Raw genomic sequence first — 14,226 nt, 5'->3', positions numbered from 1 at the left:
CCACAGGGACATCACACACTGCCCCCTCCCTGGGGCAGTTCAGGAATCAGACACTGAACTTACTGCACCCCACAGGGACATCACACATTGCCCGCTCCCTGGTCAGACACGAACATACTGCACACTATTGGGGATGCACGAACTGCCCTGTCTCTGGGGGAGTCACTGCTGGATGCTCCGCAGACAGAAAGGGAACTCCTCCAAACATTCTGGTCATGAATCCTGAGAATAAAAATAACCCCAGAATCCGAGCACCCCCCCTGGCATTGGTCCATTTTGTCCAGGGGCGCACTGTCGATCTTGATGACTGGGAGCCAGGGTTGTGCGACGAGGACAGGCAAGTGGAGGGCCTTCGTCTTACTGATGTTTTGTGGAAAGCACATTATTTCGTAAGCCTCAGTGAATACATCAAGTATGTCCTGGAGTTCAGCCTCGGAAAGTACTCAGATGCAGGTGTCGTCCGCGTACTGTTGCTCGACGACAGAGGTTGGGGTGATCTTGTATCTGGTCTGGAGATGCCGAATGTTGAACAGTTTCCCACTGGTTCTTTAGCTTAGTACCACTCCAGCGGGGAGCTTGTTCACTGTGAGGTGGAGCATGGCAGCGAGCAAGATTGAGAAGTGGGATGGGGTGATGACACAGTCCTGTTTCACCCTATTACGGACATGGATTGTGTCCGTGATGGATCCGTTGTTAAGGTTCGCAGCCTGCATGTCGTCATGGAGCAGGCGGAGGATAGTGATGAACTTTTGGGGGCATCCGAAATGGAGGAGGAAGCTGCATAGAGCCTCGTGGTTGACAGTGTTAAAGGCCATTGTCAGGTCGTATCGACGTAGCAGGCTAACATTCATCTCACCCTAATCTGAGGAAGGACGTTCTTGCTATTGAAGGAGTGCAGCGGAGGTTCACCAGACTGATTCCCGGGATGGCTGGACTGACATATGAGGAGAGACTGGATCAACTGGGCCTTTATACACTGGAATCTAGAAGGAAGAGAGGGCATCTCATCGAAACGTATAAAGTTTCTGACAGGACGGGTCAGCTTAGTTGCGGGAAGAATGTCCCAGTTGTTGGGAAAGACCAGAACCAGGGGACACAGTCTTCGGATAAGGGGTAGGCCATTTAGGACCGAGATGAGGATAAACTTTCACTGCCCCTGCTGATGTGTCAATATCACAGTACGTAGTCTCACCTTTATCTCACTCCCCCTGCTGGTGTGTCTCTGTATCATAGTCTCAGTCTCACCTTTATCTCACTCCCTCTGCTGGTGTGTCTCTGTATCACAGTATCAGTCTCACCTTTATCTCACTTCCCCTGCTGGTGTGTCTCTGTATCACAGTATCAGTCTCAACTTTATCTCACTCCCCCTGCTGGTGTGTCTCTGTATCACAGTATCAGACTCACCATTATCTCACTCCCCCTGCTGGTGTGTCTCTGTATCACAGTATCAGTCTCACCTTTATCTCACTCCCTCTGCTGGTGTGTCAAAATCACAGCATCAGCAAATCCTTTATCTCACTCCTCCTGCTGGTGTGTCTCTGTATCACAGTGCTCAGTATCACCTTTATCTCACTACCCCTGATGGTGTGTCCCTGTATCACAGCATCAGTCTCACCTTTATCTCACTCTCCCTGCTGGTGTGTCTCTGTATCGCAGTACTCAGTCTCATCTTTATCTCACTCCCAATGCTGGTTTAACTCTGTACCACAATCTCAGTCTTAGATTTATCTCACTCCCATGCTGGTGTATCTCTCTATCACAGTATCAGTCTCACCTTTATCTCACTCCCAATGCTGGTGTGTATCTGTATCACTGTGTCAGTCTCACCTTTATCTCACTCCCCCTTCTGGTGTGTCTCTGTATCACAGTATCAGTCTCACCTTTATCTCACTCCCTCTGCTGGTGTGTCTCTGTATCACAGTACTCAGTCTCACCTTTATCTCACTCCCAATGCTGGTTTAACTCTGTACCACAGTCTCAGTCTGAGATTTATCTCACTCCCTCTGCTGGTGTGTCTCTCTATCACAGTCTCAGCCTCACCTTTATCTCACACCCTCTGCTGGCGTGTCTCTGTATGACAGTATCAGTCTCACCTGCATCTCACTCCCCCTGCTGGTGTGTCTCTGTGTCACAATATCAGTCACACCTTTATCTCACTCCCTCTGCTGGTGTGTCTCTGTATCACAATATCAGTCTCACCTTTATCTCACTCCCCCTGCTGGTGTGTCTCTGTATCACTGTACTCCGTCTCACGTTTATCTCACTCCCAATGCTGGTTTAACTCTGTACCACAGTCTCAGTCTTAGATTTATCTCACTCCCTTTGCTTGTGTGTCTCTACGTCACAATATCATTCACAACTTTATCTCACTCCCTCTGCTGGTGTGTCTCTCTATCACAGTCTCAGTCTCACCGTTATCTCAGTCCCCCTGCTGGTGTGTCTCTGTATCACAGTATCAGTCTCACCTTTATCTCCCTCCCCCTTCTGGTGTGTCTCTGTATCACAGTATCAGTCTCACCTTTATCTCACTCCCTCTGCTGGTGTGTCTCTGTATCACAGTACTCAGTCTCACCTTTATCTCACTCCCAATGCTGGTTTAACTCTGTACCACAGTCTCAGTCTTAGATTTATCTCACTCCCTCTGCTGGTGTGTCTCTCTATCACAGTCTCAGCCTCACCTTTATCTCACACCCTCTGCTGGCGTGTCTCTGTATGACAGTATCAGTCTCACCTGTATCTCACTCCCCCTGCTGGTGTGTCTCTGTGTCACAATATCAGTCACGCCTTTATCTCACTCCCTCTGCTGGTGTGTCTCTGTATCACAATATCAGTCTCACCTTTATCTCACTCCCCCTGCAAGGTGTGTCTCTGTATCACAGTACTCAGTCTCACGTTTGTCTCACTCCCAATGCTGGTTTAACTCTGTACCACAGTCTCAGTCTTAGATTTATCTCACTCCCTTTGCTTGTGTGTCTCTACGTCACAATATCAGTCACAACTTTATCTCACTCCCTCTGCTGTTGTGTCTCTCTATCACAGTCTCAGTCTCACCGTTATCTCAGTCCCCCTGCTGGTGTGTCTCTGTATCACAGTATCAGTCTCACCTTTATCTCACTCGCCCTGCTGGTGTGTCTCTGTATCACAGTATCAGTCTCACCTTTATCTCACTCCCCTTGCTGGTGTGTCTCTGTATCACAGTCTCAGTCTGACCTTTATCTTACTCCCCCTGCTGGTGTGTCTCTGTATCACAGTACTCAGTCTCAACTTTATCTCACTCCCCCTGCTGGTGTGTCTCTGTATCACAGCCTCAGTCTCACCTTTATCTCACTCCCTCTGCTGGTGTGTCTCTGTATCACAGTAGTCAGTCTCACCTTCATCTCACTCCCCCTGCTGGTGTGTCTCTGTATCACAGTACTCAGTTTCACCTTTATCTCACTCCCTCTGCTGGTGTGTCTCTGTATCAAAATACTCAGTCTCACCTTTATCTCACTCCCTCTGCTGGTGTGTCTCTGTATCACAGTCTCAGTCTCACCTTTATCTCACTCCCTCTGCTGCTGTGTCTCTGTATCACAGTACTCAGTCTCACCTTTATCTCACTCCCCCTGCTGGTGTGTCTCTGTATCACAGTACTCAGTCTCATCTTTATCTCACTCCACCTGCTGGTGTGTCTCTGTATCACAGTATCAGTCTCACCTTTATCTCACTCCCTCTGCTGGTGTATCTCTGTATCACAGTATCAGTCTCACCTTTATCTCACTCCCTCTGCTGGTGTGTCTCTGTATCACAGTATCAGTCTCAACTTTATCTCACTCCATTGCTTGTGTGTCTCAGTATCACAGTATCAGTCTCACCTTTATCTTACTCCCTCTGCTGGTGTGTCTCTGTATCACAGTATCAGTCTCACCTTTATCTCCCACCCCCTGCTGGTGGGTCTCTGTATCACAGTATCAGTCTCACCTTTATCTCACTCCCGCTGCTGGTGTGTCTCTATATCACAGTATCAGTCTCACCTTTATCTCAGTCCCCCTGCAGGTGTGTCTCTGTATCACAGTATCAGTCTCACCTTTATCTCACTCCCTCTGCTGGTGTGTCTCTGTATCACAGTATCAGTCTCACCTTTATCTCACTCCCCCTGCTGGTGTGTCTCTGTATCACAGTATCAGTCTCACCTTTATCTCACTCCCCCTGCTGGTGTGTCTCTGTATCACAGTATCAATCTCACCTTTATCGCACTCCCTCTGCTGGTGTGTCTCTGTATCACAGTATCAGTCTCACCTTTATCTCACTCCCTCTGCTGGTGTGTCTCTGTATCACAGTATCAGTCTCACCTTTATCGCACTCCCTCTGCTGGTGTGTCTCTGTATCACAGTATCAGTCTCACCTTTATCTCACTCCCGCTGCTGCTCTGTCTCTGTATCACAGTATCAGTCTCACCTTTATCTCACTCCCTCTGCTGATGTGTCTCAGTATCACAGTATCAGTCCTACCTTTAACTCACTCCATCTGCTGGTGTGTCACTGTATCACAGTACTCAGTCTCACCTTTATCTAACTCCCTCTGCTGGTGTGTCACTGTATCACAGTCTTAGTCTCACCTTTATCTCACTCCCTCTGCTGGTGTGTTTCTGTATCACTGTATCAGTTTCAGCTTTGTCTCACTCCCCCTGCTGGTGTCTCTCTGTCATCATCATAGGCCGTACCTCGGAATCGAAGAAGACTTCCTTCCACTCTAAAAATGAGACCGGACATGGCTCTTTCTTCCCCGTGTCCTGTTCTCTCCCCTGTGTCACGATCTCCCCCCCATGTCCCGCTCTCTCTCCCCCCATGTCCCAATCTCTCTCCCCCGTGTCCTGCTCACTCTCCCCCCCCCGTCTCCCGCTCTCCACTCACCTCCATGTCACGCTCCCTCCCCCCGAATCCTGTGTGCTGCTCCCCTACCCATGTTGTAGTTTAACTACCGAACAGCTTTTTGCCGCTTTGCTAATTATAGCAATTCAACTATTCTCAGGATTTATATTTAATTCAGACTAGGAGTCTCTCATTCAGATTATAAAAAATGCTGTAATAAAGGTATATTGAGCAACGACATCAGCGATTTATCAAGTACTTTATGTTCTGTTACAAAAAGTAATGTTTAACTAATGTTAGTCACAGCCTGAATCCCGAAAGCACCCTCTCGAGAAATCGTGATGCCGACTCCCCTGATCTCCTTTCTCATGTGAGAATTCTTTCTTCTTTCCTTGACTTGGTTTGCAATGCCCCTTAGTGGAGGAGCTGCTAACTTTGTTCCTTTTACCCCATTCAAATGCTGGGAGAACCTGCAGCTGTTTCAGCCTCACAATACATCATTTGAATCGACTGCTTTTGACCTTCTGTGTTATCTCTTATCTCCTCTCCCTGTGGCAGGAATCACTTCACTGAGAACAATTATACAGTCCATGTCACACAGAATTATATTGAGCTTGGCTTTACAAAATGATCATGAATGGTGCATGCCTCATATCTTATTGATTAGTAATTTTAGCGTTGATCATTCTAGTTTTTATGAAGATCTATCAGCAGTTAGAAAAAAGGTTAACTGAAAAATGGCTCAATTTACCATGATGCTTTGCTTCTCAGCCTTTGACCATTTTGTGTCATTTATAAGCGAGATTTACATAAATCCAATGCATACAAAGGGAGTTACAAACATAAAGGTTAATCATTAATTAAAGACATGTAAAATAAGCTTCTTAGTTCTAACTTCTAATATCTGTCAATAGGCGATATACTAGTGTCCCACTTTAGCCCTATGCCCCCCCCTGCCGCACCCGTGTCCCGCTCTACACCCCCCCCCCCACCCCCCGGCCCGTGTCCCGCCGGACATTAGCTTGAATGATGTGGAATTTGTATGCGTAGACCTGCGGAACACCAAGGGGCAGAATATGCTCGTGGGAGATGTGTACAGACCAACAACAGTAGTAGTGAGATTGGGGATGGCATCAAACAGCAAATTAGGGAAGCATGCAATAAAGGTACAGCAGTTATCATTGGTGACTTTAACCTACATATAGATTGGGCTAACCAAACTGGAAGGATTTACTGGAGCGTATAAGGGATGATTTTCTAGACCAACATGTCAAGGAACCAACTAGAGAGCTGGCCATCCTAGACTGGGTGTTGTGTAATGAAAGAGGATTAATTAGCAACCTTGTTGTGCGAGGCCTCTTGGGGAAGACTGTGCATAATATGCTATAATTATTTATTAAGATGGAGAGTGAAACATTTAATTCATAAACTATGGTCCTGAACATAAAGAAAGGTAACTTCGATCGTATGAGATGTGAGTTGGCTATGATAGACTGGCGAATGATACTTAAGGCTTCGATAGGTATGTAAAGAGAAAAAGCTTAGCAAAGACAAATTGGCCAGAAATAGCAGCGAACCCGGGGACCGGGAGAAATTTAGAACTCAGCAGAGGAGGACAAAGGGTTTGATTAGGGCAGGGAAAATAGAGTACGAGAGGAAGCTTGCAGGGAACATTAAGGCGGACTGCAAAAGATTCTATAGATCTGTAAAGAGAAAAGGTTGGTAAAGACAAAAGTAGTTTCACTGCAGTCAGAATCAGGGGAAGTCATAACGGGAAACAAAGTAATGGCAGACCAATTGAACAAGTACTTTGGTTCGGTGATCATTAAGGAGGACACGAACAACCTTCCGGATATAAAAGGGGTCAGAGGGTCGAGTAAGAAAGAGGAACTGAGGGAAATCCTTATTAGTAGGGAAATTGTGTTGGAGAAATTGATGGGATTGAAGGCCGATAAATCCCCAGGGCCTGATGGTCTGCATCCCAGAGTACTTAAGGAGGTGGCCTTGGAAATAGCGGATGCATTGACAGTCATTTTCCAACATTCTATTGACTCTGGATCAGTTACTATGGAGTGGAGGGTAGCCAATGTAACCCCACTTTTTAAAAAAGGAGGGGAAGAGAAAATAGGAAATTATAGATCGGTCAGCCTGACCTCAGTACTGGGTAAAATGATGGAATCAATTATTAAGGAAGTCATAGCAGTGCACTTGGAAAGAGGTGACATGATAGGTCCAAGTCAGCATGGATTTGTGAAAGGGAAATCATGCTTGACAAATCTTCTGAAGTTTTTTAGGATGTTTCCAGTACAGTGTACAAGGGAGAAACAGTTGATACGATGTATTTGGACTTTCAGAAGGCTTTCGACAAGGTCCCACACAAGAGATTAAAGTGCAATTTTAAAGCACATGTGATTGAGGGTAGTGTGCTGACGTGGATTGAGAACTGGTTGGCAGAAAGGAAGAAAGGAGTCGGAGTAAATGGGTACTTTTCAGAATGGCAGGCAGTGACTAGTCAGATACCGCAAGGTTCTATGCTGGGGCCCCAGCTGTTTACATTGTATATTAATGATTTAGACAAGGGGATTAAATGTAGTATCTCCAAATTTGAGGATGACACTAAGTTAGGTGGCAGTGTGAGCTGCGAGGAGGATGCTGTGAGGCTGCAGAGTGACTTGGATAGGTTAGGTGAGTGGGCAAATGCATGGCAGATGAAGTATAATGTGGATAAATGTGAGGTTATCCACTTTGGTGGTAAAAACAGAGAAACAGACTATTATTTGAATGGTGACACATTAGGAAAAAGGGAAGTCAACCTGGGTGTCATGGTACATCAGTCATTGAAGGTTGGCATGCAAGTACAGCAGGCGGTTAAGAAAGCTAAGGGCATGTTGTCTTTCATAGCAATGGATTTAAGTCCAGGGGCAGGGAGGTGTTACTACAGTTGTACAGGGGCTTTGTGAGGCCACACCTGGAATATTGTGTACAGTTTCGTACACATAACCTGAGGAAGAACATTCTTGCTATTGAGGGAGTGCAGCGAAGGTTCACAAGACTGATTCCCGGGATGGCGGAACTGACATGTCAAGAAAGACTGGATCAACTGGGCTTGTATTCACTGGAGTTCAGAAGAATGAGAGGGGATCTCAGAAAAACGTTTAAAATTCTGACGGGGTAAGACAGGTTAGATGCAGGAAGAATGTTCGCAATGTTGGGGAAGTCCAGAACCAGAGGTCACCGTCTACGAATAAGGGGTAAGACAATTAGGACCCAGTTGAGGAGAAACTTCTTCACTCAGAGAGTGGTGAACCTGTGGAATTCTCTACCACAGAAAGTTGTTGAGTCCAATTCACTAAATATATTGAAAAAAAAGTTAGATGTAGTCCTTACTGCTAGGGGGATCAAGGGGTATGGCGAGAAATCAGGAATGGGGTACTGAAGTTGCATGTTCAGTCATGAACTCATTGAATGGCGGTGCAGGCTCGAATGGCCGAATGGCCTACTCCTGCACCTATTTTCTATGTTTCTATGTTTCTAAGGGTTGATGGTGGATAGGCAATGGCAGACATTTAAAGGTCACATGGATGAACTTGAACAATTGTACAATACTCTCTGGTGTAAAAATAAAATGGCGAAGGTGGCTCAACCGTGGCTAAGAAGGGAATTTAGGGATGGTGTTAAATCCATGGAAGCGGCAAATAAATTGGCCAGAAAAAGCAGCAAACCTGAGGACTGGGAGAAATTTAGAGGAGGACAAAGGGTTTAAATAGGAGGGGGGGAAACAGAGTATGAGTGTAATCTTGCAGGGAACATAAAAACTGACTGCAAATGCTTCTATCGATATGTGAAGAGACAAATATTAGTGAAGACAAATGTAGATCCCTTGCATTCAGAATCAGAGGAATTTATAATGGGTGACAAAGAAATGGTAGATCAATTGAACAAATATTTTTTTCTGGCTTCAATACGAAGACACAAATAACCTTCCAAAAATACTAGGGGTCCGAGGGTCTAGCGAGAAGCAGGAACTGAAGGAAATTCTTATTAGTGAGGACATTTTGTACGTGGAATTGATGGGTTCGAAGGCCGATACATCACCAGGGCCTGATAGTCTGCATCTCAGAGTCCTTCGCAAGTGGCCCTGGAAATAGTGGATGCATTGGTGGTCATTATCCAACATTCTAGACTCTGCATCAGTTTTTATGGACTGGAGGGTAGCTAATGTAACCCCACTTTTTAAAAAAGGATGGAGAAATAAAATAGCTAAATATAGACCGGTTAGCCTGTCATTGGTAGGAGGGAAAATTTTGGAATCAATTTTTAAAGATATAATTGCAGCGCATTTGGAAAGCAATGACAGGATCGGTCCAAGTCAGCATGGATTAGGAAAAGGAAATCATGCTTGACAAATTCTATGGAATTTTTTGAGGTTATTACTAGTAGAGTGGACAAGGGCGAACGAGACATACACATTGATAGACAAAGACAAACAGACAAACGGGAGAGACAGACAGCGAGATAGAGACAATGAGAGACAGAAAATGTGAAACTGAGAAGGAGATGCAGAATGAGTGCGAAAAAACTCGAACACACAAACTTACAGAGATGTTTGTGTGTTCTGTCAATAGGGTGAGGGAAAGAGTGAAGAAAGACAATGCTAAAGATAGTGACAAGGAGAGAGACAGAAGGAGAGAGAGAGACAGATAGAGAGAGAGAGAGAGAGACAGAGAGAGATTTACTCTGCAGGTTAGAGACATGAACTAACAGACACAGGCAAAGAGAGACAGACAGGCAGCGACATAGTCAGATAGAGATGATGGGAAAGAGAGAGACAGTCAGACAGAGAAACTGAGAGAATCCCATTGGAACAGAACTGGACAGTCTGAGAAAGAGACAGACAGATTGAGAGAAAGAGACAAACAGAGAAACAGGGAAAGACAGAATCGAGATAGAAACAAAGAGAGGCAGAAATTTTGAGACTAAGAGGGAGGGTCAGACTGAGTGAGATAAAGACTCAAACACATACATCTGCAGCGATGTGTGTACGTGGTCCATAAAGGGAGGGAGTCAAATAGTGATGGAATTACAGAAAGAAAGACAGGGACAAAGAGAGAGACAAAGAGGGAGCCAGATGGAGAGAAAGACAGATAGAGAGAGAGAGATAGAGACAAAAACAGAAACTGATGGAAATACTCATCAGGTTATGAACAGACAAAGACATTGACAGACAGAGATGTTGGGAAAGATAGAGCCAGTCAGACAGTGAGACTGAGAAAATCCCATTCGAACTGAACTGGACACCGTGAGAAAGAGACAAATTGAGAGACAGAGACAAACAGAGAAACAGGGACAGACGGCGTGAATCAGACAGCGGCAGACTCAGAGAGAGCAAGACCGAAACATACAAACACACGAACACATACACAGCTCATTAAAGAGAGAGAAAAGGCAGAGACTGAGAGACACAGATACATTTCACAATTTCATTTCGTTATCGGTTCAGAGTGTCACAGTGTTACAGAAAAATGCAAATTCAACAGACGAAAATCGGGTATCACGGAGCAGGATGGGAAGACATCTGTGTTAAATTAAAGAGTTATCAGGAGGGGGGTCCGAACCCAGCTGGGTATAAACCCATTGCATCTGAAGTCCAACATCGTAACCACTCCGTCATCCTGGTCCTAGTCCAATGAAAACCTCATCAAAATTGATAACACTCATTGTGTCCTTTCTCCATTAACTCCTGCTGATCTCTTGGCATTCTTGTGGCTTGCTCTGAGAACCTCCTCTGGGTTAACGTCACTGGGAAAATGCAAGGAGTTGAGTGTGGAATTAAATCATCATTTTGAAAAAAACTCTGGCTCCTGAAACAGAAATCATGCAGAGGCTGATGTTGCTGAGCAGATCAGTGACCGTCTGCACTGTTAGAACAAGTTATAGCGTCGTTACCAACCAATAATTAGTAATACTCAGATTACTGCTCAATCCCAATTTTAAGTGAGCATGCATCATTAGAATTAATCTGACGGAACAATAGAGATTGAATTAACTTCAATCCAGACTTTGGGAAGTATGTCATCGCCTTGAAGATGGTGCAGAAGTGATTTACAAGAATTCTACCAGGAATGAGTTATTTCAGTTATACAGAGACGAGAGAAACTGGGATTGAGCAGAAAAGGTTACAGGATGATTTAATAGAGGTGCTTAAAATGACGAAAAGTTTTGATAGAATCATCGAGGTTTACGACAGATAGGGAAACCATTGTGCCCATCGTGTCTGTGGTAGCCAAAAAGCAGCTGTCCAGCCTAATCGCACTTGCCAGCTGTTGGTCCAGTGCCCTGCAGGTTACGGCACCTCGGTGCATATCCAGGTATCTTTTCAATGAGATGGGAGATTCTGCCTGTACCATCCTTTCAGGCAGTGAGTTCCAGACCCCCACCATCCTCTGGATGAAAAGGATTTCTCCTCGATCCCCTCTAATCCTTCTACCAATTCCTTTACATCTATTCTCCCTGTTTATTGATCACTCTGCTCACGGAAATAGCTCCTTCCTATCAACTCTATCTAGGCCCCTTATAATCTTGTACACTGTATTAAATCTCCTCTGTTCCAAAGAAAACAACTCCAGCCTATCCAACCTTTCCTCACGGCTAAAACTCTCCATTCCTGGCAAGATCCTTGTCTATTTCCTCTGTACCCCCTTGATTGCAATCACATCTTTCCTGTAATCTGATGACAAGATCTGCACGCAGTACTCTCGCTGTGGCCTAACTAGTGTTTTATAAATTTAAAGCATAACCTTGCTGCTCCTATATTCTAAGCCACGACCAATAAAGGCACGTATTGTGTACGCCTTTTTTAACCATCGTATCTAACTGTCCTGCTACGTTCAGGGATCCGTGAACTTGCACTCCAAGGTCCTGGAGCACTGGGGCAGTTTGGGTCTCCTTATCTTAGGTCGAGATACACTTGCCTTGGTGGTGGTGCAACGGAGGTTCACATAACATGATTCCTGGGATGAGCGAGCTGTCTTATGGTGAGAGATTGTGTCGAATGTGCCGATGCTCTCTGAAGTTTAGAAGAATGAGTGATGCTCTCATTGAAAGATACAAGATTCTGAAATGGATTGACACGGTAGATGCTGATAGGTTGTTTACCCTGGCTGGAAAATCTAGAACTAGAGGGTATAGTTTAGTATAAGGGGTCGGCCATTTATGACAGAGAAGAGGATGAATTTCATCATTGAGCGTTGTGAAACTTTGAAAGTTTCAATCCAAAGAACTGTGGAGGCTGAGTCGTTTAATATCTTCAAGGCTAAGATAGATAGATTTTTGGACTGTAGAAGAATCAAGGGATATGGAGATAATTCAGGAGTTGTTGTCGATGGTTATCCATGATCTTATTGAATGGCGGAGCAGGCTCGTGGGGCTGTATGGCTTACTTCTGCTCCTACTCCTTATGTTCTTATATAACTTCACACCTTCCCATGAAAAGCTGCTCAGAATTGATAACACTAATTGTGTCCTTTCTCCATTAACTCCTCCTGATCTCTTGACCCTCTTGTGGTTTGCTCTGAGACACTCCTCTGGTTGAACGTCACTGGGAAAATGCAAGGTGTTGAGTGTGGAATTAAATAATCATGTTCAAAAAAACTCTGGCTCCTGCAGTAGATGTTTATGATCAGCAGGTGGTGACAGTGACCTTACTGAAACATGAATCATTCAGAGGCTGAAGCTGCTGAGCAGATAAGTCACCGTCTGCATTGTTAGAACAAGTTATATCGTCGTTATCAATCAATAATTAGTAATACTCAGATTAATGCTCAGTCCAATTTTAAGAAAGTATGCATCCTTAGAATTAATCTGAAGGAACAATAGAGATTGAATTAACTTCAGTCCAGACTTTGGGAAGTATGTCAAGGCCTTGAAGATGGTGCAGAAGAGATTTACTAGAATTCTACCAGGAATGAGGTATTTCAGTTATGCAGAGAGGAGAGAAACTGGAATTGAGCAGAGAAGGTTAAAGGATGATTTAATAGAGCTGATTAAAATGATGAAAGATTGTGATAGAACCCTAGAGGTTTACAGCACAGGGGGAGTCCATTGTGCCCATCGTGTCTGTGCTGGCCTCAAAACAGCCATCATGCTTCATCGCTCTTTCCAGCTCTTCGAACATTGCCCTGTATGTTACGGCACCTCAAGTGCATATACAGGTTACTTTTTCAAAGAAATGAGCGTGTCTGCCTGTACCTCCCTTTCAGGCAGTGAGGTCCAGACCCTCAGCACCCTCTGGATGAAAAGGGTTGCTCTTCGATTCCCTCTAAACCTTTTACCAATTACTTTACATCTGATCTCTCTGGTTATTGACCATTCTGCTCAGGGAAATTCCTCCTTCTTATCCACTCTATCTCTTCCTCTTATACGTTGTACACGACAATGAAATCTCCCCTAAGCCTTCTCTGTTCCAAAGAAAACAACTCCAGCCTATCCAATCATTCCTCATAGCAAAAAGCCTGCAGTCCTGGCAACATCCTCGTTTCTCAGCTCTGTACCCGATCTAGTACAATCATATATTTCCTGTTATGTGATGACCGGAACTGAACGCAGTACTCTCGCTGTGGCCTAACTCGTGTTTTATAGATTTAATACATAATCTCGTGATCTTGTATTCTAAGCCACGACCAATAAAAGCACGTATTCCGTATGCCTTTTTAACCACATTATCTACCTGTCCTGCTACCTTCAGGGATCTGTGGACGTGCACTCCACGGTCGTGGAGTACTGGGGCAGTTTGGGTCTCCTTATCCAAGCGGGGATATACTTGCCTTGGTTGTGGTAAAACGGAGGGTCACTAGATTGATTCCTGGGATGAGAGAGCTCTCTTATGGTGATAGATTGGGTTGAATGCGCCTCTGCGCTCTGCAGTTTAGAAGAATGAGAGATGCTCTCATTGAAAGATACAAGATTCTGAAGGGGATTGATAGCGTTGATGCTGGAGAGTCTAGAAGTAGAGGGCATAGTTTCAGGATAAGGGGTCGGCCATTTAAGAACGAGAAGAGGATGAATCTTTGAAATTCTCACTGTAAAGGACTGTGAACGCAGCGTTGTTGAATCTACTCAAGGCTGAGATCGATAGATTTTTGAGCTGCAGGAGAATCAAGTGATATGGATATAATGCAGGAAAGTGGCGTTGAGTGCGATGATCAGCCATGATCATATTGAATGGCGGAGCAGGCTCGAGGGGCCGTATGGCCGACTCCTGCTCCTATTTCATATGTTCTTATATAACTTCACACCTTCCCATGAAAAATTCCTCAGAACGGATAACATTAATTCTGTCCTATCACCCTTAACCCCTCCTGATCTCTTGGCCCTCTTGCTG

Source organism: Pristiophorus japonicus, unplaced genomic scaffold (assembly GCF_044704955.1).
Source record: "Pristiophorus japonicus isolate sPriJap1 unplaced genomic scaffold, sPriJap1.hap1 HAP1_SCAFFOLD_265, whole genome shotgun sequence".
Classification (NCBI taxonomy): Eukaryota; Metazoa; Chordata; class Chondrichthyes; family Pristiophoridae; genus Pristiophorus; species Pristiophorus japonicus.
Note: the sequence above shows the minus strand (reverse complement) of the source record.